At 40.2% G+C, this 25,209-nt stretch overlaps 1 long non-coding RNA gene across 1 annotated transcript; it reads right to left on the bottom strand.

Moving 5' to 3' along the window:
* Window positions 1-20,214: 20,214 nt before the first annotated feature.
* LOC146548930 (uncharacterized) lies at window positions 20,215-24,984 on the bottom strand. Its single transcript, XR_014890570.1, has 3 exons — window positions 24,882-24,984; window positions 24,716-24,788; window positions 20,215-20,478 (listed from the first exon to the last, which is right to left on the bottom strand). It is a non-coding gene; the product is annotated as an uncharacterized LOC146548930 (long non-coding RNA).
* Between the last annotated feature and the right edge of the window lie 225 nt (window positions 24,985-25,209).

Raw genomic sequence — 25,209 nt, 5'->3', positions numbered from 1 at the left:
AACTGGGTTACGATGGTCATTCTGCAGCTGGCCCACCTACACTACATGAGCCCGTAAAAGAACTTAAACCAATAAATCATCTGCAGAACATATCTTTCCCCCCGCCTCCTATTCTCCATCTGTCTCTATCTCTATTTGGAAATTCTGTATCTAACAAAAGAAAAGGGATTGAAGGGCTGTATTGTAAATCCTTGCTGTGGGAATAGAGTCAGTAAAAGGCAACAACAGAGACAAGGTTCTGATTTATTGATTTATCTGAGCTGTGGAAGAGATTACAGATAGGATATGGAGTAGCGCAGGGGAATATTTCGCATCAGTCACCGCAGCTGTCATTTGTTGTGAATCCTTTATGTATCTGAAACGTTGTTGTTTTACAGTATACGCTTAGGTTCTACGTGACATTAAAGGGAGTTTGTAAGCATAGAAGAACATGTGGTCAAATGCCAAGAGAAATGCTGAATAGTATTAAGAATTAAAATCGCTAGTTTGAGTTTTCCTTTAACTGGTTTATTCACAAAGCTTCAAATGTGGGTCAAGTGTTTCATGGAGGAAAAGAAACAGAGAAGCACAGTGAAGCATTGCCACCACCTGCTGGCCAGAAAAGGTAATGCCAAACAAAGCTCAAGTTGCTTTAAAAATACTTTTCTATGCACAGCGATGCAGTTTCGTTTGCTATCTCAGTAAACACACTCGACTCTCCTCCACAAACCCTGTCAAACTGACATAAGTAAACTGAAAACATAATAATTGTTTCATCTGGGCAAGTTCAGTAAAATATTACAAAAATACAAAATATTTTGAATGGCAGCATAATGGCTGAAGTGGACTCTGCATGCTTGTGAGATGAAGTGGGTTCATGACGACTTCACACACACGCACACACACAGCTGTGAACTATGTCACTGCTTAGGGAGTTAAGTCCCAGACATGCTGTCTAGAAGAGGGCTCATCACTCAGCAGCCTCGGGGGCTCTGCTGCTAGGCGTGTGTTGTAAATACGGGGCTATTAGGGGTTTTAACCTTTTGTCCGTGTGTGTGTGTGTGTGTGTGTGTGTGTGTGTGTGTGTGTGTGCAGAATTAATGTGAATATATGTATAAAAAATTCTCAGCCTTAATATATTAGCCGCTGTTTGAACTTTGCTGCATTGTTCAGGGACTTAGGGGCGAATAAAAAAATTTCTTTCTATTCATGTGAACGAATGCATGACAAACAAGCTTATAGCATATATGAAATACTATCTATTCTTGCGTGTGTATGGTAATAATCAGCATGTCTGCAGGCCAGGAAATTTCTGCTTATGTTATTTGTTTGAGGAAGTGGCTGCATTACTGAGGGATTTACCACTACTTCCCAAACATCCTTACTTACTTTCTCGTATCCCATAAGTATTACTACAGTTTGTTCTGGCTCTGCACCTCAGCATATTATATTGGAAATGAACAAAATGACTTGTACTTGCTCTCGGGTTCCATCGCAGGGTGATTACATCCACACTCAGTAAACTGTGTTGACTGCAGTCATGTTTAAACATCCATTAAGGGAAATTTCATTATTGTCCACCCAGTAGGAATTTAAACGATACAGAAAAATAGAATTAACAACTGCAAACAGGTACAAATATATATATATATGCACATTTACTCATCCAGCTGGAAATATGCTTCTGGTTTGAATGTCAGTCCAAAATGGACTGTCTTCTCTAAAAAAAAAGGGAAAAAAATGCTTCATGTTTTAAAGTGAGAACTATTTTTTGAGTATTTAAAGTCTGACTTTTTCTCTTAATTCAACTAGGAGATCGGGGATATCTTTTAAAAGGGTAAAAGCAGAAAATATAGATTTACTACATCGATACTGTTGTGATTTGTGTGTGTGTGTGTGTGTGTGTGTGTGTGTGTGTGTAATCAGTTCTAACATGTCAGTTCAGTTTAAAGTTTTCTGATTAGCTTTTCCATTATTCATTGCTCGTTTATTGTTCATTACTTTCCCCTGTGAGTTTCTTCTTCTTTACTGAAGCTGGTTAACTTTGGCTCACTTTTCCCTCATTTTATTTGATGAACACCAGCACAAAGAGTCATAAAGCAGCTTTGGTAAGTCAAACACACAAGGCAAACTTGCCTGCGTATTTTAATCAAACCACCGATACCTGACACCACTGTATAAATAGTTGTATCACGAGAGGAAGCATTATGATAAACTGTGAGATATTTCCACCCACAGTATGAAATATTTGGCTTTTAAGCTGCAAAATGCTTCATCGCCAGTGAAGCGTTCTGGAGATTAAACTGACCCCAGCAATGCTACACTTCCATTATGGCTCACGTGGTTTCACATTTTTAAGTGTAGCACATGATCCAAGGTCAACGCTAACAGACTATTAAATGCAGTGTTTGTGGATCTAAAGAGATTCTGCTGGGTCAGGGTCACAGTGGAGGCAGAGGAATAGATTGTCACTGTTAAGTACAATAATGAGTTATCTTCTGGGCAGTAGTAGTGCAACCTTCCACTTTTGCACACACTCAGATACACACACACGTACCTATTTCATTTCATGTCCCAGTAGGATTGAAGGAAACGGTTTTTCATTTCACCCCAAGGGAGCAAGAGGTGGTGGTGTTTAGTTTGCCTGTGTCCTGTCTAACCTTCCATAAGAGGGCAGCTCGGGCCCAAACGATCCCAAAGTATCCCTTCGTGGATTGCTGGACAGAAACCAGACTGCGTGACTAGTAAAAACCGGAGAGGACAGAAAGGTTTTTGTGTGCCAGTGTTCGTTTGTGTCTCCAGAAGCGATTTTAACAGCTACAGCTCACAACCACTAGATGGCACTACAGCACTGAGTTGCAAAACAAGACGTACTCTCATACATAGTCACACATACATACAGCACAGTAAGCTCAAGATGCTTATGGCATATGTAAAGTCTGCTGCTTATTTATATTGTTTCATAAAATATGCTGTCGATCAGATGGATTGGAATTTGCATTCAGTTTTTAGGGAAGCAAATATACATGGTATTAAAATGCAGAACGTAGCAAAAGTATTTGCATATAAAAGCGTTCTTGCGTGTTTGATGTTGTTAAGGGTGGGAAGTGAGTGGGTGAAAATGCTGTTGCGATGCTTAGAGAAGTTTTTTTTTTTTTTTTTTTTTTTAACCTCTTTCTATGGTACAACAGGCGAGAGAGTAAATCCACCCTTCAGCAATTTGACTGAATAAAACGAGCTGTTTTACTGTTTTGGAGGAGAAGGAACACAATAGTCTAATGTTTCGTCCCTGTAAGTCTGCTGTACAGAGGCACTGGCCTGCTGCGTTATAAATGCCAATCCTGAAACATGATATCTTAATAGTTGAGTGAAAGTGAACGTAAACACCATCCTGAGGGCCTATTAGCTCGGTAGTGGATGTAAAGCACTCACGGACTGTTCAGTTAGGTGACCGTGGTGAATGTATGTTTTATGCATTATTGTGTGAGCTTTGAGAAATAAAAGAGCAACTATTAAAAAGCACAAGTTCCTAATCTGTACAGATATACTGGTGTGTATATCTACTTTTTTATATATATTAAAAAAAGATGAAAAAAGAATTCTTATTGAGTCAGGGCACCATTTAAGTTGTTTTAATTGCCTTTAGTTACAGAAACTACACAAGCCGATACACTGAAAAGCTTTACCTCTAAACCTGCTTAATGTTTTTTTTTAATCATATAAGCATTTGTTTAGTATGGAAAGTTCTGAAAATCTTAGCTTTGGAGAAAATTCCTTGATTCAGGTCAAGAAATGAATGGCATAATATGTATCTCATTTGTCTTTGCAACTGTCTGGCATTCCACTAACAATGATTTACATTAAACTTGATTGACTCTATCTATTTCTACATTAGAGGATGTTTACTAAAAATCTACAGAAAAAAACAATCTGATTACAACTGTAGCTGTTGTTTTTTATTTTAATAACATAAACGTGCAGTAGAGAACACTGGAGTGCAGGTAATTGTTGCTAAAAATGAGCATATGTAGATAATATACTTGTAATCATTTATTAGATTAAAAAAATTATTAGAAGGAAACTTAACCAAATGAAGACATATGCATTTACTTCAAGTTAAAAGCTGATATGGAAGCTACTGGTTTCTGCTTTTCTGCGAAACTTCCTTTACTTATTATTTTGCAGTCACATGCCTGTTAATCATGTGACATCGTTCATCATTTCGGATGCGTGACAAGCATGGTGACATGTGGATAAAACTCCAGTCTTCGACCATCACCAGCAACAGGGAAAAGATTCTTGCAGTTGCCGGTAGTTTGAATGCAACATGCTGAGCTGTCAAACGCTTGCCAGCTTTCCACAGACCATTTGGCTTCAAAGTAAAAGTTGCACCTTTTGAAACAAGCTGGCACAACTTTTATTTTGAAGCCAAATAACCTCCATTTCCAGCTTATGTTACAGTTTTCACAGTTTCACTACAACTTGATGGACAAGTCTGTTTCTGCCTTGCAAACCATGGATGATAATGGCAATTTGCTAACAACCAAAGCAACAACCTTACAATGAGGCTGTTGGTTTAACACCCTCTCTATGACTAGTTTCACCAAGCAACCTCTCGGCACCACGGTACACTTTTACCGTCATGACTGGTTGTTGTATCATTTCGAATATGGTGGACAACTCCTCCAAGAAATGTACTCCTGGTATCGCTACAAGATTTTGCTTTTGTAAAACGAAGTGTTTTAAAAACATGAAAACCCAACAGAATTGCAATTATGTACTCAAGTGCAGTAACTCTGGTGGACTGCATACAGTCCAAAATCTTCCTTAATATTAAACTTTATCAAGTTTGAATTAGGGAAGGAAGGCTACTGAAGATGCCTGTGCATAAACATCCGTGATGCACATACCGAACATTCAGAGCACTTCTACAACCACCTTCCAAGCCTTCTACACTGTCCCAAAAATGTTGTTTTGGACACGGGATCCTGTGTTGCTCTGCCAGTGGCATCCACAGAGCACTGCTCAAATATTTGAGCTCAAATGCAGCCAAGTAAACTTAGCTTGGAGCTCGGCGTTCCCAGAGCTTTGATGAGACGCCTCGTCCCGAGCATGGGCTTTTAGGCAGGCTGCACTGCTCGCCTCAGTTGTCTCACTCTACCTTGCGTCTGGTGGGTTTCAAAACAGACAGGCTGGGGCTGAGGGGCAGACAGCCACATGAGAGAGGACTGAGGTTTCCCCACCATCAGACACAGATGCAGACACAGGACTTCAGATGCAGTGTTGTTAGCTGGTAAAGATCAAAGTTTTGAGTTCACATTTTCAGAGGATGTTAGAGAAGGTAGGTTGCTTCAAAGTCTATTTTCAAGAACTGATGTGGTAAATTACATCCCAATACAGCGGTCTAGTTCTTTTTTTTTTTTTTTTTTTTTTTTTTTCTTTTTTAAATGACATCAGAAACAGCAGTATGCGACATTACGTGATGGCAGAGCTTCAGTTCATCCTTTGTCATTTTTTTTTTTTTTTTTTTAAATAAATAGGACAGGGGGAATGAATGAGAGAGAGAGGGGGAGAGAAAGAAAGAAAACCCAAGGGGAGAAGAGACGGTGAGAAGGGGGGGGAAGAGAGACAAAAAAAAAAAAACTCCTGGGTCACCTGTATGGAGAAAAAAAACAAACAAACAAACAAACAGAGGAGACAGCAAACAACAAAGAGCAACATAATAATAGAGAAAACAAAGCACCATCACAATAAACTAGCTAGTCATAGATATCAGTATTTACTAAGTAATAAACGATATTGTGCAGCACGCAAGATAGACAGCGCACAGTGTGCTTTGAGGCAGCAGCCAAGAAAGCTTTAGTCCGCGTCTGTGAATACCCATGTGTGCATACCTGTGTGGATCAGCATGCTTGCATTCCAAAGGTTTCTCCATGTAATGATCTGCTAGGGAGTGTGGGGGGGCCACAGCCCCGTCCTCCAGGGTGTGAAGCGGGTATGGAGGAGATCAAAACTCCAGACATCCAGAGGCCCCCAGAACACAAGAGACCATGGAAGACCAACAGAGGGGCAGCCGCGCCACTGTTCCAGTAAGAGCTGAGGAGAGTCCCAGATGAGGGCTCACTCAGCAGCCGCGGAGCAGAAGCCAGGGGGGGTTGCAGTGACGCGCCCGTGAGCTCCGCCGGCCCCCAGCTGCGCCTGAGTGACCGAGCCCTAGGCCGAGAGGCCGGGGGCACCCCACCTCCAAAGGGGCCCGAGCGAGCCCCAGGCCCCAGGCCCCGACAAGCGGCCGCCAAGGAGTGAGCCGGTGTGTACCCGGACGCCCATCCCCAGACACAAAGAACCACCAACACACCGACACCTGAGGGAGTCCGCCACCGGCAGGGGAAGTGGTGGTGGGTGGAGATAGGCCTCCAAACCTTGGAGGGCCTGAGGTGTCCCCAGAGAGGTGGCGTCTGATACCCAACCTGACATATAGACACAGACATACAGGCACACACAGACACAAACATCCATTCCCACCCTCATGCTCTCATATGCACTCACTCCACACTCAACCAACGTGGAGACAGACATAAAGAGACGCTGTACACACAATCACACTCCCCAAGCGTACTCTACAAACCGGGTCTAGGTACCCTTGCCCCTGGAGGGGGGAATTGCACCCAGACCCAGGTGGGTCTAAGAAACATTACTGTTTTTATTCTCACAGCTAGGTTTATTTTATACCAATTCCTACATTGCAAATCCGAAATGTTGCAATCTGAACAGAAAATGACATCATCCGTCCACAGCAGCCCTGCAATTATTGGGCAAAATGGAAACTTAAAACTGCAACATCGCTGGTTGGCAGATGTATTCAGCCACAAGGCTGTAATTCTACTTTCCAAACTAATGACCTTTCCAAGCCTTTTTACAATTACCAGCTCTGATGATCGCTTAGATTCGCACATTTCGCGAAGACACCTTTGAACAGTTTCTTTACATTTATTTTTTGCAGGATATAAACTAAATAGCAGTACTGCAGTGCACTTCCCTTTTGCTGAATGGATTTTGAAGACTTCGAGGTTATTCTGAAAGACATCTGACATAAATTTGAGCTGACTCAAATTGAGTTCCCCTCAATACTGCTCAGCGTCTAGTAGTTTAAAAATCCATCAGTGTGATTCCCTTAACAGCAATTACTCAATGAGTTCAAATCAGTTGCACAGACTAAAAACACTCCTTTGACATCCTGAAGGGGGGATATGGAGTACTTATTCAATATGTAAGGCCACAGTGAAAGCTTTGCCTCAGGCAGATAGGCAGATTCTACCTCCCAGTGGTAATTATTTTCGTGTCAGAAAATTGTTGAGGCACATTTCTGAGTTTGTTAAACCTCTAAAGTGGATCCTCTTGTTGTTTTTCTTCCCGTACGGTCTAAGATTTAATGTTATAGAATAGAATAGAATTCAACTTTATTGTCATTGCACATGCACAGGTACAGGGCAACGAAATGCAGTTTGCATCCATCCAGAAGTGCTTTAGTGATATAGATATATTACAATATATATTAGCAATAATATAGATATGTGAGTGTTACGGCCCTAGCAGGGCCTCCTCCTGAAGGTGCCTGTGTGGGCGTGTCCCACCACCTCTTCTGCCTGAGGTGCCACCTTTCCCTGTTACACAGCTGACTCACATCAGTAATTAAAAGTATTTAAGCCCAGGGAAAGGTGAGCTCTGGGCCAGAGTGCCATTTTGTGTGGTGTTTGCAGCTAGTGAGCTGTCTGTGTTTTGTGGTGATTGCAGCTAGTGAGCTGCGCTTTCCTTTTGACTTTGCTTTATTGACCAACGCCTGAGTTTTGTTTGTTTTTCTTAAATGGTGATAGCGGCTTGTCCGTCTCTCTTAGTTGAGCTACTTTAATAAAACTCTTTAATTTAACCCTTTTGCCTCCTTGACTCCTTTTTCTGACCTGGACACCTTTGTATTTATGGGAGGGGGTTTGTCAAATGATTATGATAACCAAAAGTGAGTCCATAGCCGTGTCAGGACGAAATGCAGGCTTTCCACCTACCAAACCGCGTAGCAACGGTTAGGCATTGCCCGCGGAAGCTGCCAACCCCATCTCAATGGGTTCAAAATACTTACTGAAGGTGGCCCCAGACCCTCAAAACAATGTCTCATGTGATGGCTAGGGCTTTTTTGAGCCATCACATGTGGAGAACACAGGCAGTCAGAAGACCCTTCTGCAACACTTTGCAGACGATTCCTCAAGTCACCGGTACAGGCATGTTTGTTAGCCAGGGTTGCGGGTCTTACTGGTGGTTTTATACACAGCCTGTCCCCCTGCAGGTCATTTTGGGGACCTGGGAAATCGTCAACCAGCGGCCACTCAGGGTTAATTGATCCCTTACACTGACCACAGGAGCTCCTTAAACAACTATGCCCCAAGTGTGGTCCTTTGCTGGGCCTGACAACCTTGTTAGTTTGAGAACCATGAGTGACTGTTTTCAAATCAGGCCTTCTTCCCTTTCGATACGCTTTCCGCTTAAGTGCCAGTTTCACACAATCAGCAACCACATGGCCAGGCTTGTGGCAGAAGAAACACAGTTTTGCTTTGGAACTTGAAACCACCACTTTTTCAGCCTCGTTAGCTGGCTCCCTCCTAGCTCTCCAAGATGTATTGTAGTGAGAAGGGATGTCACATTCTACAGCATTTGTTTTATGAGTTAGGGTAAACTCATCTGCCAGTATGGCAGCCTGCTGTAAAGTGGAAACCCTCTGTTCACTTAAATAAAGAGCAATACACTCAGGAACAGAGTTTTTAAAATCCTCCACCAGCATGAGCTCACGTAACGACCCCAAACTTTTAACCTGGCTTGCAGAGCACCACCTACCAAAAAGCTTTGCCTTCTCCCGAGCAAAGTCAAGGTAGCACTGACCCTGTGCCAACTCCAAACCTCGAAAGTTCTGCCTATAGGCCTCAGGCACAAGTTCATAGGCTTGGAGGACAGCACTTTTAATCTTTTCATAAACTAGGCTGTCCTGCATAGACAGACCAGAGCAAACTTCCTGAGCCTTACCTGTGAATTTACACAGCAACATCACCCCCCACACGTCTTCAGGCCACTGTAATGCAGTTGCTATGCTTTCAAATACACTGAAGAAGCTCTCAACATTGGATTCACAGAAAACGGGAACCAGGTGGATGTTATTGCCCACAAACGAGCTTCTAGACACCTGTGCACTGATGGCTTCATCAGCCATTTTGGGGGCCGGAGAAGGGTTAGAAAACACCCTAATTAGGACACTACCACACCCGTCTGCCAACTCACGCAGACTACCCAAAAATTAACCGATTAATGGAAAACTACACAACTTACTTTAACTGACCAACTTACCTCTTGCTGTATACACTAAACAAACACAACTTACCCAGGTCCTAAGCACAACAAACTTCACCTACCTATCTTCTGGAGCGTGCTGGGCTCGAGGCGACTTGAAAGGCAGAACTTCAGCGACCGGGGCCCTGAATTGCCTACCCCCAACAGGGAACTAATCCCCGCCCAGGATTACTCCGAAAATAAAAAAGGCAAAACAACAAAAGAGTGCCCGAAGGAAGAACTTAAAACAAAGCTCAGCTGGACACTCACCTAACTAAACTGGGAAGTTGAATCTCCAAAGGTAAAAAACAGCCAGATAATCAAAAACCAATTCCAACTCAAAACTCCCTTTTCAACGATCCCGGACGAGCCCCCACTTGTTACTTCCCCCTCACCGCCTAGACCCCTCAGGGGAACGTAACATGAGTATATTACAGAAATGGGTCTATTATGGTATGTTATAATGTACACGGTATGAAGTATGTTGTGAATATTCTATAACTATAAGTATGTACAGGCTGTAGTGAGTACAAGCTATGTACAGGATATGAACAGGATATAAATATGAAAAACTATACAGAATATGAAATAAATAACTTTACAGGAATCTGAGATATACAGCTATACAGAAATGGGAACTATGCAAGTTGTAAACAGTTGTAGGATTAAAGATTATCGAATGTACAGAATGATTATTTACACAGAGCTATACAGTAGTGCAGTTAAGATAAGTGAGGGTGTAGATAGTTTCTACAGAGGCTATATAAAGTGCTAGTGGTTGTGAGTGGTGGTTCAGTCCATGTTATTATTGTGTTTGAGGGTACAGTTGTCCATTGTGTGTGTGTGTGTGTATGTTCAGTCCATGAGTTTAACGTGGGTCAGATGTCAGGAGGCAGAGTTCAGGAGTCTGACGGCTGTGGGGAAGAAGCTGTTCCGGTACCTGGTGGTCTTAGTCCGGAGGCTCCTGTGGCGCCTCCCAGAGGGCAGGAGGGTGAAGAGTCCATGTGATGGGTGACTGGGGTCTCTGATGATTTTCCCAGCCCTTTTCAGACACCGCTTCCTGTAGATGTCTTTTATGGCAGGAAGTGGTGCTCCGGCGATGCGCTGGGCAGTTTTCACGACCCTCTGCAACGCCTTCCGGTCCGAGGCAGAGCAGTTCCCGTACCAGACTATGGTGTGTTATGTGCTGAATTGACAGGCCTCCTTTGTGCTTTAAAACTTTCATGAACAATTTTAATATCAAGAGAAGAGACAAATCACAGTTAAATGATTAAGTATTTGAAATACAATGATGTTTTCTCCCACCCGGTTTCCAGAAAGCAGTGGGGAAAAAGTGACAATCAGTCAAACATATTTGACAGAGTGACAGTGGAATTTAAAGCTTGCGTGGAGGCAGAGAAGAATAGAATGATAATAGATTCGTATTCCCACCAGCAAAATCTCTACAACAATAAGACGGAGAGGCTAAGTAGACATAGCTGAGAGAATGAAATGCCCTCAATACCTATGAAAGGGTTTGATTTTCTCAGAAAGCCAAATCCATCTTGCTCACAGACTAGGTTAAACAGAAGATGTTTGTAGTCCGAGGAAATTCCCTCGGCAGACTACAATCCTGTTGTTTTCACGAGAAAGAGGAAACCAGGCCTACGCAGATACAGCAGAGCGCTGCAGCCCACAGTGAGCGAGCTGGAGTTCATCCAGATGAGTCCTGCCAGATGATCAGCACATATGTGTCAAACCATGTGTGGTGACAGAAAAGCCTTTTTTCTTTTTTTGTTTCAATTATAAAGACAGATAACAAAGTGTCTGTCTTTATCGCTCACTTATTCATTTCTTTTCTTTCCAGTGCAGAGACACACGGCTAGCTGCACCTTGGATAAATTCTCCATTTGTCTTTTCTTGCGTGACTTAGTTTTCCAGTTACGGCTGTTTAACGTGTCATGTCCGATTTTAAGGGAAAGGTAGTGAAGTCTGGCTGCAGAGAGAAATGAAGGTCCCACCTGTCCATCTCTGAATCAATATGAGTTCATGTGACCTCAATATGAACCCATATTTGCTCCTTTTCTTATGTTTTTTACAGAAACCTTTGCCCTAGAGTTTCACTGCTCTAATCTTCTCTCCTCAGATAAATATTTGATGCATATCTCCTCAAACAGTTTCCTCCTTTAATCTAATAACATTTAGCGAAAGAACACAATGAAGTCAATTTGGCTCTATGAGTCACTACAGCTACTACAGCGGGCTGACGAGTGCTCAGAAACCTTGATTTACTCCTGATGGGATCAACCATCCCATCTGGCACCAACAACTATTCCATATTCAAAGAAACTTAAATTACCATTCTTTCCCTCGTTGATGCTCAGTTTGAACCTCAGCAGGCTATCATGAGCATGTGCAAATAGATTAATATACTTCCATCCAACTGGCCTGCTAGACATTTGCATTAACAGTTGTGCCTAATAAAATATCTGGTGAGTGGGTGCAGCAGGCAATGATGTCACTCTTTGATTGGCTTTGGAGTCCGCATGAAGACTAGGGATCAGCTTTTTTTGGACAACCATTAATGTGTTATTGGTAACAAGCAAAATACTTTGTACATACTCAGATCGAAAGTGCATATGAAATTCATTAGAAGTGGAAAACACTTATATGGCTATTCGACAAAAAAAGACATTAGGCCTGTCTTTGAGATCTTTGCACAATAATTCTACGAACAAGGCAACTTTGTTCAAAATAACCAAGAGCTGATTAAATCAGAAATAGCAAAAATGGGGAAAATATTCATATAAACTGTAATGGCAGCAGAATAATAATCATTTTAAATTATTAAAACACTATAAATGCATCTTTAGCCATTGTTGCTGATTCCCTAAACTATATCCCCGAACCAAACTGACCCACCGGTGATTCAGAGACAAATCTAATCTGAACATCTGTATAACACTAAATAGATCATCTCCATGTGGACAAAATCAGCATTTCTGGGACTAATTATTGTGCTGAAATGCTGACTTTCAAATTTCAATCACTTTTTGAAAATCGCTGTAAATCACTGTAGTGCATTACACTGAGTAGGAGACATCCACACTACAGATAATCTGTTACAGCGTGTTCCACCATTCTGTGTATCTGAGATGAAATGCGAGTCGCCCACAGGAAGTTTGTTCCAACCACTGTTAGTCTTCCCCTGCTGTTAAAATTGAGCTTCCTGTAGCAAAAATGTTTTCCAGCTTTCCTGTGAGGTACCTTGATGAGCCACATATTCCTGCATCTGCACTGCCTCCCTCTTAGCAAAGCCAGCAGAGAGTAAGCAAAAAAAATGCGCACTTGTTAACTTCCCCCCAACACACATGAGTGACTTTAAATAATATAATATGTGGCTCACACTTTCCAAATGCTATTGGAACAGTCTTTTCATGTGGTTCGTAAATTTACAGCTGCTTCTTCTCAAGTGATTGTGTGGGAGAACTTCTCAGTGTCCACTGCATGATGAGTGTGAAAGGTGTGGTGAAGTGTTTGGGCCACTACACTAAACACAGCCCAGCCCAGAAATGTTCAAAGAGCTTTATTATCTGATTTGGAAAGTTCAATGGATGACATCAGACTTGAGCCGCTCCTTATGTTTTTTCATATTTTGCTTCCAAGGAGCCAGACTTTCTGGTCTTTTTTTTTTTTTTTTTAACTGAGCTTGAGCAATAGTTCTCCATTCCTTATGAGAGTCTTTCAGATTTTTTTATTTGGCCATTGGGTGCTTTTTCACTCATTTTCAGTCTAGTCATACTATGCAACCATTTTCTAAGCCACTTCAGTTGATTCATCCACTTTTCACTGATGCTTCATCTGGAATTATCTCAGTGGAAGGACGGCTGTCCCGAAGCCATTCTCCAGGAAGGACAACAGGGAGAAAAGAAGGTCAGGAGATATACAGTAGTGAGTGCCTACAGTCATCTATGTAACACTGTGGAGTCTTTTTCAAGTGTCTTGGAGAGCTAGTCTTGAGGACAACTTAAAGAAATTACAAGAAAGCCTGCCTAAAAGCATTCAGGCTATGTGGAAGAATAAAGGCGGTCATCCCAAATACTGACTTTAGAATTTTTGTCTTGCCATGTATGTTTGCATGTGTCAATCAATCACTGGATATACTTCTAATTTTTCTAGCAAAACAAAAGAATTGCTAGGCAGTCAGACCTTTGCACAGCACTAAACATAAAGATATTGTTATAGTTTAGCAGGACTAGTTTGAGTTTTCTTTTATTTCCACCTCCTTCCATTCCTCCTCTATGGTGGAGATGCCAGGCTGGCTCTGTTGGTGGTTTCCGCCCTGGGGCGGAGCCTCTTGGTGTGATTCAAACTTCCTGTAACTGTTTGTAATGAAGTCATCGGGCAGGGAGTATATCAAAGGTAGGTGTTGCCATGGTTTCTCGCCAGACCGTCCCAATCTACCTGGTGACATTTAAGCTGCCTTTGTTTGAAATCTGTTTTTGTAAAGACTAGTTTACTTAGCTTTTGTCTTGGCGCTTCCTGCAGTGGCTAACCTGGCAACCTTGTCTGGACCCCGTTTGTTTGCACCTGATCTGATATAGACATCTATCTGGGTTTAGTAACATGTCGTTTGAGACTTGCAGTTAAGACAAAACTGTCTCCTGAAATCTCACCTTTTAAACATCGAAACAGCTCAAAATATAACAGATCTGTTTTCCTTTTCCTTCATTTAAGTCGATTTTATCATACGGTGTCACAATTGTAAAATAAGGATCTTAATAAAGGACAATGCTGTATAGTACAACAGCCTGCTAATGACTGCTGCTTCATCTAGTATGCATTTAATTCACTTTTTTAGATAAGAAAAAAAAAAGTAGAATATGTAAATCAGTTTTTACTGAATAAAGTGATCAGAGAGGGAGCACAAGGATGCAGAATGGAAATGTTACGGATTGTCACTCAGCGGAGTAACCGACTATGTCTGCAACCTTCGAAGTCTCCAGAGAATGTGCGGCAGCAAAACTTTCTGTTCTTTCCGCTCATTTAGCTGACAGCATAGCACGGCTGTTGACACTACCCTATATTTATCTTGATTTTGTCAAAATGATCTCCACAATTAAAAAATAAATGCCACGCTGTCTGTTTCACAGCTTACGAGACACTGTTTAATTTTTACTTCTTGACTACTGAAAGCAAAAAGTTCTAATTAAGGTAATTCTTGGAGTACACAATTAAAATGACAAGTAAAAGTAGGCCTCTTTTATACAGAAACAGGTTCTACTGCACTACCTGCATCTGATAAGTTGACCCAAACTAACATCACACAAGGGTTATGGCATGTGCAAAAATCAAATGTAGCTGAAGCTGCAGGGTGCTCTTAAGGATATGTTGACTGATTAATTAGATCCAGTTAAGGCGATTTCTGTCAAGACCTTACTGTGGATGAAATGCTTTCAAAGAATTGTAAGAACCTGACACGTGAATGCCAGCTGCAGACATGCAGAGATTAATTTCAGCCTTTAAAGTTTGAGTGACGTTAACAAAGTTTCATTAATTGTCCTTCCTTGAAATTTAATCATAAAACCTCACAAGTCGCCACTCAAACCATTAGTTTGATTACCCACCTTCCAATAATACAGCCTCTGCACACACATGCACGTGGCACACACTGCTTTGTCCAGTTCCATGTCAGTTAATGTGTAATTAGAGGGAGCTTCATTTGCATTTTTAATCAAGAAGAGGATAATAGGGATACAAGGCTCAGATATTGGTCTGGTATTTAATGGTGTAGAGGCAATCTGAGAGATGACTGTTAATTACAGATACACACTCTGATTGCTTTCTGGTATTTGATAAATTGTCTACCAGGATAAATGGCTTCGATCTAATGGACGTGGGACCCGATGAACCCAGCTGACCACCAGCTATAAAAGTTAAGGTTTACTTCCCTCCACGAGAGAAATCTCTTTTATTGATATTTAACAGAGAAATCACTTGTAGATAATTAGCAGCACTTATGTTTGATTTCTGGCAGAAGTCCTGCCAGAAAAATCCTACTTAAAGTAAAAGTATTCGAGTGTTGCCAGCCACGTGTGATTAAACAATTAAAACTATTTGATTGTCTCCTCTCAGTTAGTTATTATTATTATTATATGTGACAATATTAAAACTGAATCAAAGAGAAACCACAAATACTTAATTGATCAAGCATATAATTCAACCGCTAAACTGTTTTTTATGTCCAATAATCAAAGTAAATAACTGCAATTTAACATTTTAATAAAAATGATAATAATGATGTACTTTGCTATTCTTTTAATTTTTGTAAAATAGTACATTTCAGTATTAAAATATCATTCTTGATGGATTTGATTATAGAAACAAAAAGCCATAATTTTGGTAAATACCTTTGCTGTTACTTTAGGGCAACTGTGGCATAAACCTTACACTGCGTGGTGTCTAATAATAAATCTAAATATGAGGGACTTTAAAATGATTAAGTGGAAAAACAGGAACAAATCCGTGCATATCCTCAACACCATGTGGGGCACAGAGAGGAAGAGATATAACACTAATCGTTCGATCCAACTGTCTTATTTATTGCATCTAGTAGTGACATTTTGAGCAATGAAGCGCAATGATTAAGTGGACAGTAATTTTTGTGGTTGTTATTTTTGTGAGATTGTGAATATTTTTTTTTAATAAGAAAAAAATGTTCCAGAATTTTAACAACTGCAGCAAACTTGTTATTGAAACAAGTTGCAGGGGGAAAATTATTGAGATAGCAGTGGCACTCACAAAGGCAGAGAAAAGTTCAGAGCAGCAGGAGCAGCAGCAAACATGATTTATTCACAAAATAAAACAGGAAGTAAATGTAACACACAATACACACTGTTATCACTATGTATGTGAAGTTATATAAATGCAATATTTCTATGAAACTTTCAGTCAAGCCAAATTTATATAAACATTCCAAGTACACATCATATAAAGAGAGACAGAGAAAATGAAACAGGACAAAATAAAGTCCTTTGAAAAAGAACATTTTCACTGGCTGTTGTGTCTTCCTGTTAAAATATGAGTACATCCTTACTGCTTCCATAAGTAAGTAGGAGCCAGAGACTGCTCATGAAATAGACATGATTAACTGATCATCAGCATGAGTGACTACCCTGACCACTCAACAAACAGAAGTTGTGACAGGTTGGATCATTCAGGTGTGTGTTAAGTACTCACAATGTATACCTGATGGGTTTATGACAAAACAGTAAAACACAAAACAGCTTTATCATTCATTTAAAAACTTTATTCAGTGTAACTCATCTTTAGACTTTAGTCCCACCCCAAGTGTAATAACACTTTACAATTTCATACAGCCAGTAACTAAGTGTGTCATTTCTTCAGATGTACTGTAACATTTTTGTAAAACTTGGATGTGATTTAAAGGTTCTAAAGTGACTTATGTAAGAACACTTCAATTCACACTTTTACAGGAAAAACAAAGAACTTCTACTGTAAGTCAGAATTAACTATACTGTATTTTACTGTAATACTTTACTATACTGTAACTATACAGTAATCAGTATTTAACTCATTTAACTGATCAGTATTTAGCTTACATGTTTCTCTCCTGTAAATAAAAAAAACCTATGGCAAGAATTTTCAAGGGATTTGATGAGACCCTAATTTAACAAAAATCACATCGGCATTTCATTCTAAATGCGGGGGAATTTCACCCTTAGTTTAAGGGCAATATTACAAAGTGCTATTGAAACTTTAAATTTCCTGTATTCAACAGTCATCTTAAAATTTCCCACAACTGCTTTGAATGTCTGTTCCCAGCTCATCCCCCCACAGCCTTTTGTGGGGGAAGATGACACTGAAAGCAAAATAAAGATGTTTTTTAAGGCATATCGGTGGCAAGTTTTTTGCACTGAAAGCATGTCCTTTTCTTCCTGTTTTCAGTATGAAGCAATTTATTCCATGATGATTTGAAAGATGATGACATATGGCAAGATGACTTTGCAAGAACGCACAATAAACCCGTATGTTTATTCACAGTGGTGAGGTCAGGATGATCTGACATACAGGATGTCGGGTTGTGTGAATGTCATCATTCCACACTCAACATTTCTGTGCCAGCTTACATTACACACTCATTCTGACACGTGCACTGACAGAAGTAACACTGATATACAAAAACTGAGTATAAAAAGCCTAGATGATACGGTCCTTTGGCCTATTTTGTCAGTGTTTTTCCTTTACAGACAAAAACCACGAGCAGTACTCTTACACAAGTACATGCATATGCAGTACACACAAAAGCAGAGCTTCCAACATCCCTCTGCTCTTTTTAAAAATGCATGTGGCGCTGGTATTCCATTTGGATAGTGGAAATAGAACGGCAAGGCAGTGAAGAGTGGAAAGGGGTGAGTGAAATTGTAGGAAAAAAAAGTCAGTCTCAGTCATCTTTCTAAATTGCTCTGAGGGGGATGAAATTAAATTAGGATGTTGGCTAAAATAATACCTTAGTGGCTTATTTAAAAGAGGAGAAAAGAAAAATAGAGGCAATTATCGTTAAATAGTGCGACAGGTGGAGAACACCCTCATCAGCCTCCGTCACGGTTAATATGTGCGTTTAGGGAGCGCTAAAGAGAGGCAGCCAATCAGGATGGGAAGTTGATTTCTGGGACAGAGACGGATCAAGGAATTATAAATTAAAGCCGGCGGAGAGCTGTTATGAAACGGAAAGGCAATTTGTGTTTAATGTTGAGTGATTATCAATGATTTAAGATTTTTGCCCACTTTTTCAGGCCTTTGGTTAGTTCAGATGTTGTGGGGCAAAAAGTGACATTCTGTATGTGAAACACCTCAGCTGAATATTTCAGAAGCACTAAATACTATTACACAGCATGTTTGTATATTTATATATTTGTCATGCTACATGATGCTTAGTGGCATGAAATATTGAACAAAGAAGATATTCTTCAGCAGCAAAAACAGTGAAAAAACCCTAAATGCTTGTAGCAATGAGCTAAAAGCTTATCTTTATTCAATTAGTTCTATTCAATTCCAACCAGATGTATTTCTCAATAAAGTAGCTGTTGTGTAGTGTATGTATCAATGTAGAGGTTTTATGCTATAGTCACACCTGGGAAAGCAGTGGTCAGAGTTTGTGAAACCATGGCAATTATTGCAACTATGTGCAATGAAGTTGCAATTTCGTTGCTATCGAAATGAATTCTTCAAAGACAAGAATCAGGTCTGTCTTTACACCATCGACACAGTGATAAAACAGCAATAACATGTAGTCAGTCTGCCATCTGCTTCCAACTGAATGAGGTCAAGTTGCCAATTAGATCCAATAGTTGTGTTAATATTCTGATTAACAGTGATAAATTGGGGAAAGTTCCAAATCTGTTGTTCGCAACTTTACATTAACTACTTACATTCAGAGTCCAGTCAGAACCTTATAGATTTGAGACATAAATTCAGACGTTCCTCCACAAACAGTGAGGCGGTTGCTACATGATGCAAATTTGACTGCAAACTGAATAGGCACTCGGCAACCTCACTTACAATAGAAAACAGAAAGCAAGCAGTTGGCAACCAGACGTGTCGAGTCGCTTGCTGCAAAGAGACCCTTCCCAGATGAGCTGCACTTATTGATCCAGACTCACTCAGAGTCTTTGCAACGTGCAATCTGTCTGTGTCTATAAATTGCACAGCAGTTATTAGAGAGTCTGCAATTGTTTGAAGACAGATTGCCTCCCATCCAGCAACCTGTTTAAATACCTTTCAATCAAAAGTGGTCACCCAGAAGTTGAGGGTGTTGCATGCTAAACCACTAGGTTGCCGAATGCTAAAAGATTCAACGAAATCACCAAACAACTACCAGTTTTTCCAAGTTGCAAGGGGGTTGCCATTCTATTTTTACTCCAGTGTTACTCAGCTATAAATCACAGAGCTCTCCAAATATCTGCAAAAGTGGTTAGTAAAAGTTAAAAGCAGCATTATCAGATTGTAATAGCTTATTTTAATGGGAAATGCACCATGTTGTCCCCTAAAGTTGCTGCCCACTGTCTTTATATTTAACCAGCTAAATGCATAGATAAATGCAATTAAGGCCAGGCAAAGAAGGTTTCTTGGAGACAGGGTAAAGTATTTTTGCTGTCATACATTTGAATGTTCCAGTTTATTTTTGCAGGCAAACCATCACGTAATTGTCAGTCAGGCTAAAATTACCAGTGTTCCTGTGTGTCATGGTCAAGAGCTCAGTCACTCTGAAAAACGCTAACAGCAGCTTTAATACAGCTTTACTAAAAGCAGTTGTTGCACTGAGTCACTTTTCTAAACTCTATGCTAAACACTAAACACTTTCATCTGCAGCTGAGTACACTCCCCAATAAAATGTGCTATTTACAATAGTTTCTGTTTTAGAAACATTTGGTTAAGATCACATTCTTGGTTAAAAATCTAACTCTAAAAAAAAAGGATTCTGGTCTTCAGGGTGTATGAACGGGTTATGACTGTGTGTTCCAGGCAAGGTAGGGAAACTTGAGACTCCAAAGAAAATAAATCTAGTCTCGTCATTCATTCTGCACTTTGACCATTTCAAAAGTATTAAATGCAAAGTGTGATAAAAGCTAAACTTCTGGAGTCATGTCATCACACAATAGCTCTCTTGCTACGGGTGCTTGCGTGTTTTTGTAGTAGAAGTTTCTTTAAAAGCTGTTTGTGGTGGAAAAGTGATGACTGATATTGCTGTCTGGTAAATGGAAGTCTAAGAGGAGAGTGATGTAGGCTTAAAGATTTGTCATGGTGTTTTGCCAGCTGGTTCCGCCTGAGATTTGATACTTCACATTTACTTTTCCTGTAGCTGCACCCACTGACAGTCTGCCTGAGGATCTGAGCAGCCACGGCTCTTCTTTTTGAGATCCCTCACCGGAGACAAGCCTTGGATGGTGTCTCTTGACATGTGGCTGGCTAGGTTGCTGGCTGGCCGGCTGGCTTTGACATGGACCCTACGGCTTGTAAAGGAAAGAATTCGGCCTACGCCTCAATTTGCACAGCCTCTGAGCACGTTTCTTTTCTTTGAGTTGCCAAGGTAACCCCAGGGCTGGAAGGAAAACATCCCACTTACTGTCGACACTGCTGAGAGAAAGAAAAAGGGAGAAAAACTGACAGCGAGAAAGAGCAGACCAGGCTAAACGGACTATGATTTTGGTCTAGTAAGTGTGTTGATCACACTGGTATGTGGCACTGTTTATTTCCAGTCCAGCCCTGCAGTGGTTTTTATTGTCCTCTTTCCAGTTCTATAAAACACATTCTCATAAACTGACAAAGTTTAAACTCTTCATGGTGCACCTGTAGACCAGTGAATGTGGTCTTTCTTAACATGAAAAACCACACACGCTGAAGCAGGCTAAAATGGGAGAACAAACTGCCAGGTCCCAGGTTTTGAGAACGTTTTCACTGAAATAACATCCTTCCCTCCATGAAAAGCAGACGATTCTACATGCAAGTCATCTGAATAGACTTTGTAAAGTAAAATGTGTAGAAATCATTCTGTGCAGACATGAATTCTACATGTCATATGTTTTAATTTTGTGTGGGTTATTGGTCAGTATCTCTAAATATGGCTGAATATTCTGTTGTTTTCTGCAGCAATCTGCCAAAAATAACCACCAGTATTTATACCGAGAGGGAGTTGCTTATATGATCATTCTTGACCCCATACCTTGCGTTGTGGTTTTTCCTAAAATTCTAGTTACCACCAGCATGTCACAGGAGGTGCACAATCAGTGGAAATTCAATTCCTGCCAGAAACTGCTAGACGAGCTTTCTTTCGAAGGAGGGGAAACAACATGAATTAAAGCGTTGTAACCTGAAATTTTTACTCATCATTTCTCCGCATCCAAAACTCTTTCGATTTTGTGGCAGAAGATATGTATGTAACCTGTAAATATATTCTATTAAAAAAGCTGAAGGTGGAAACAGTTTTTCAGCTCTAAGCTTTCTATTCATACTCGACTACAAATGAATGAAAATGCTGACAGTTCAATTCACAGGTTGCTGCCTTTTTGTCATATGCTTTTCAGCATAACATATGGCATATTGCTGAGTGTCAAAATAACACATCAATATTTAGGTGTAACAAATTATATGATGGAGTTTAGGAGCTTTTGTTTCCATTTATCATCTTAGGTTACAAACGTACAATACTGTAAGAACTGACTGCAGTGTTTGATGGAAGGATTTATGTTGTATAAGGTACATAAATGTGAATGTTAGTCCTATGCTGTCAACAGCATCAAATATCCCACTTGACCATCATTTTTCATAGTGAGACCTTGATTTCTCACTAAATTAAATACAGTTTGACATGGTGTGGTCTTCTCACTGGTTTCTCCAGTGAACACAAGGGAAAGATCCCCTGTGAACCAAAAAGCATTTTTCTTGCAGACCACCATGGCTCTGCCACCTGCAAACAAGTTTGATTTTTGCTTTAGGCTATTAATTGTGAATTTTTGAACCATGGGAGTTTTACACCTGTCCCTAGTTTGGTAATTAAGATCCCAGTCACACAGTCATAGAGGCGAGCCAGCGACCATCGAGGTTGCTGAATCAGGTGGGAAGTGGTTGGTGGAGGTTGCTGGCAGTCACTGTGAAACTGAAAGTATCATTCACAGTGACCACAATGGCAACCACCAGTTGCTAGGGAAAAGTATTTATTCTTCAAAAGACTAGCAAGTGGTTGCCGGCAGTTGTTAGAGTGAAACTGTTTGCAAAGAGATGTACAGTGCTGCACTCATGGCAGTTGTTTTGGTCATCAGTAGGTTGCCTTGGTTTTCAGTAGTTTGCATTGAAGACACCAACGTGTTTGAAAACGCTTGCAAACCTCTTGCCTAACATTTGTGTATCTGTGAAAATTGTGACACAAACCAGAAGCGGAGAATGTTCAACTTCAAAGATAAAAAATGGGCCTCTTGGAAATGAGTTGGTTGTTGCTGTAAGGCATGCTTTTAGTCTGAAAGTAAATCTTTTCCATTTCCAGTTTCATTTTTTTTAAGTTTCACTAACAACACAGACAAATCGATGACTTGCAAGCAAACTATAGGCAGTCTGCTAGGAACCAAAGCAATCGAAGAGAGGTCATTGGTAAAGCACCTTGGTCGTGACTAATTTCACCTGGCAGCGGCCTCCATCAACCACTCATCAACTGGTCATTGAATACATGACCAGAGGTTCCTAGGGGGTCCCAACCAGTCTGAAGGTCTGTGTGACAGAGGTCTTCAGTGCCATTAATTACCAAAAATAATCAAAAAACAAAAAAGCAAAAGTTTCTTTCCCAGTAGCTAACATTCATGCTTTTCCTTTTCTTTCTCTCTCTTTTTTTAAAGAGAACCCTCTGAAAGGACTTTATATGTGTTTTTAAGACTTAACTTTTCAGGCCAGAGCTGCAGAGTCTTTTAAATCAGCTCTCTTCTAATGTAAAAATAATCTGCTGTATCTTCTGTCTCAGGGAAATGTGTCATGAAATAAATTACAAGACAAATATGGGCAATTAATGATAATAAAAATCACCATGATTTATTCTTACATTTTTGCAAGGGAGAGTTAATTGACACTGAAAGTGTTACAAATACCACAAAGATGGTGTTTTGTGAGTTAATGAGTTTTAGTAGATATTATAACCAAGCATCAACGGTATTCCCAAAGGGACATTTTATATTATGAATACTTATTAATTAATTTTAGTATGTTAGTGCTGCTTGGATCAAGCTTCAAAAATACCAATATTTAATGTCACTTCTACTGACACAGTGTAGATCATATTCACACTGTGACTGAAGCATGGTAGAAGAAAACACTCAGCATTTCAAGGTTTTTAGTTTTTGGTGTCAAATACTTGTTCTTAGACCACCCTGGTGAGACAGAAGTGTCAGTTTGTAGCATTATTTTCCCTCCAGGCTGGAAGCAGAAAAGGAAAATTTAGATAGCGTCAACTCAAGCAGATAGCAGCAAATGCCACAAATACCTTCACAGGCCAAATTTACTCAGAGACAGATGGACTTGGGTTCTCATGGTAGCCCTCTCGAGTTAGCATTCGTACAACCAGCTCATGCAGCATTTGACAACAGATTTAAGTACTGGATTACACTGTTGTGTGAAGAAGTCCACTCAAAATGTGCAAATACAGTTTCAAATGGGTCACAGAAACTTTTAATCTGTGCCACAATTTTTTGGAAGCTACAGTTGGAGCTAGTTTTATATGACCTAATCATGCCAAAATTTACACACAATATCTACTAATATGGTGGCATTTCTCTCTCTGTTTAAAGCTGTTTATCTTTTTCCCTTCAATTATTCATTCCAAGGACCTTTTTTTTAATCTAATGTCAGGTTTTCATTTCATATTTCCAACATAAATGAGTATTAGGATAAAAAAATTATTTTTTTCCTATGGGTATTACAGACTCTTGCCTGAACAGACTGAACAAATTGGTAAAATAATTTGCCTGTCACTGCTATTATATTGTTTCCTCCCACAGTCTTCTGTCAATTCTAATATGGCCAAAGATGTGCACGTGAGTGTGAATTATTGGCTGACTCTGTGTAATATCTGGCAGCCTGTCCAGGGTAAACCCTGCCTTTACAGACTACTGCTTAAGAAAATGGATGAATGGATGCTGGGATATCGGTGGTACTAGCAATATGCAGAATTAACCCGTCTCCACACTGCTGGATGTCTCAGATCAACAGAGGGCTAGGCCTCATTGGTCAGGGTGGAATTGAGTCAGCGCAGGTGTCCAAATCCAAAACAGTCAAAACACCTTTATGCTTTAATATTCCCACCAGTATTTTTAGTGTTTCGTTTTGAATTATTTCACATCGCTCTCTTCTGTTTCTCCCTTCTTGCATTTACTCCTTGTGTTACAAAAATGTCAGAACATAAAACTTTTTTTTCCAGTCATCCACTGTGGTATGCTGACATTAGGCCACACAATGCGTTTTGTTAACTTTACCTGCCAGGCCTGAGTGGTTTAGAAAGTATTAGACAGTCTGGCTGGACCTCTGATATCGGTATTCAACAAAATCAGGAAAAATCTAAAAACAGTCAAAAAGTAATACACAAGGAGTTGAAACATCAAATCAAACGGACCACTGGAAATTACTGCACTACTTGACTACCAGGAGCACAACCTCGTCAGGTGAAAAGACGTCACGTGAGAGACACAACGTGAATGAATGTAATCATGGTGCAATTTTAGAATGAAAACTACCACTAATTAAATAAAAGAGAAATGCAAATCATCACATTTCGAGGAGACCAATGAAAGCCCCCATAAACACTTTTGAGTGTCACTTATGCACAAGGTCTCACTTCCAGCTGTTGGAAAGACATAGCTTGCTGTAAAGGTTCACTGGGCATGGAGCAGCTTCTGTGATGAACACTCCTGTGAAAAATTAATCCCAATCTGACCATCGTGTGGAAAGGTTGAAAATGCACAAAAAAGCCAAATCACATATTTATGGATTCTCAAACTCACAAAGGCACCGTTGATGTCAGTAAATGAACAGGGTGCCTCATTCCCTGTCTGGAGATTTTCAGATGTGGTTGACAGAGGGGTGACACGCTGGAGATGATGCTCCACAGCAAAGCAGGAAAAGCATCTAAGCAAAAACTGTTTTCTTTTGAATTTACTGTAACAGACTTTTTATTTATTATTTTATGAACTGAAACTGGTTTAATTTTGTGCATTTACATTCTGATGTTATTTCATATTACAGTAAATGCTGAAGTTCAGTGTTACCGCTGGGCAAAATAGTCATCCAAAGTGGAAGTGGAAGTTGAGCAGGGAGATTTAATTCTGCAGC

This window comes from Mchenga conophoros, linkage group LG22 (genome assembly GCF_057382185.1).
Source record: "Mchenga conophoros isolate Kocher_MC1m ecotype Shallow Benthic linkage group LG22, M_conophoros_male_GT1.1, whole genome shotgun sequence".
Classification (NCBI taxonomy): Eukaryota; Metazoa; Chordata; class Actinopteri; order Cichliformes; family Cichlidae; genus Mchenga; species Mchenga conophoros.
Note: the sequence above shows the minus strand (reverse complement) of the source record. Positions and strands in the feature narration are given on the sequence as shown.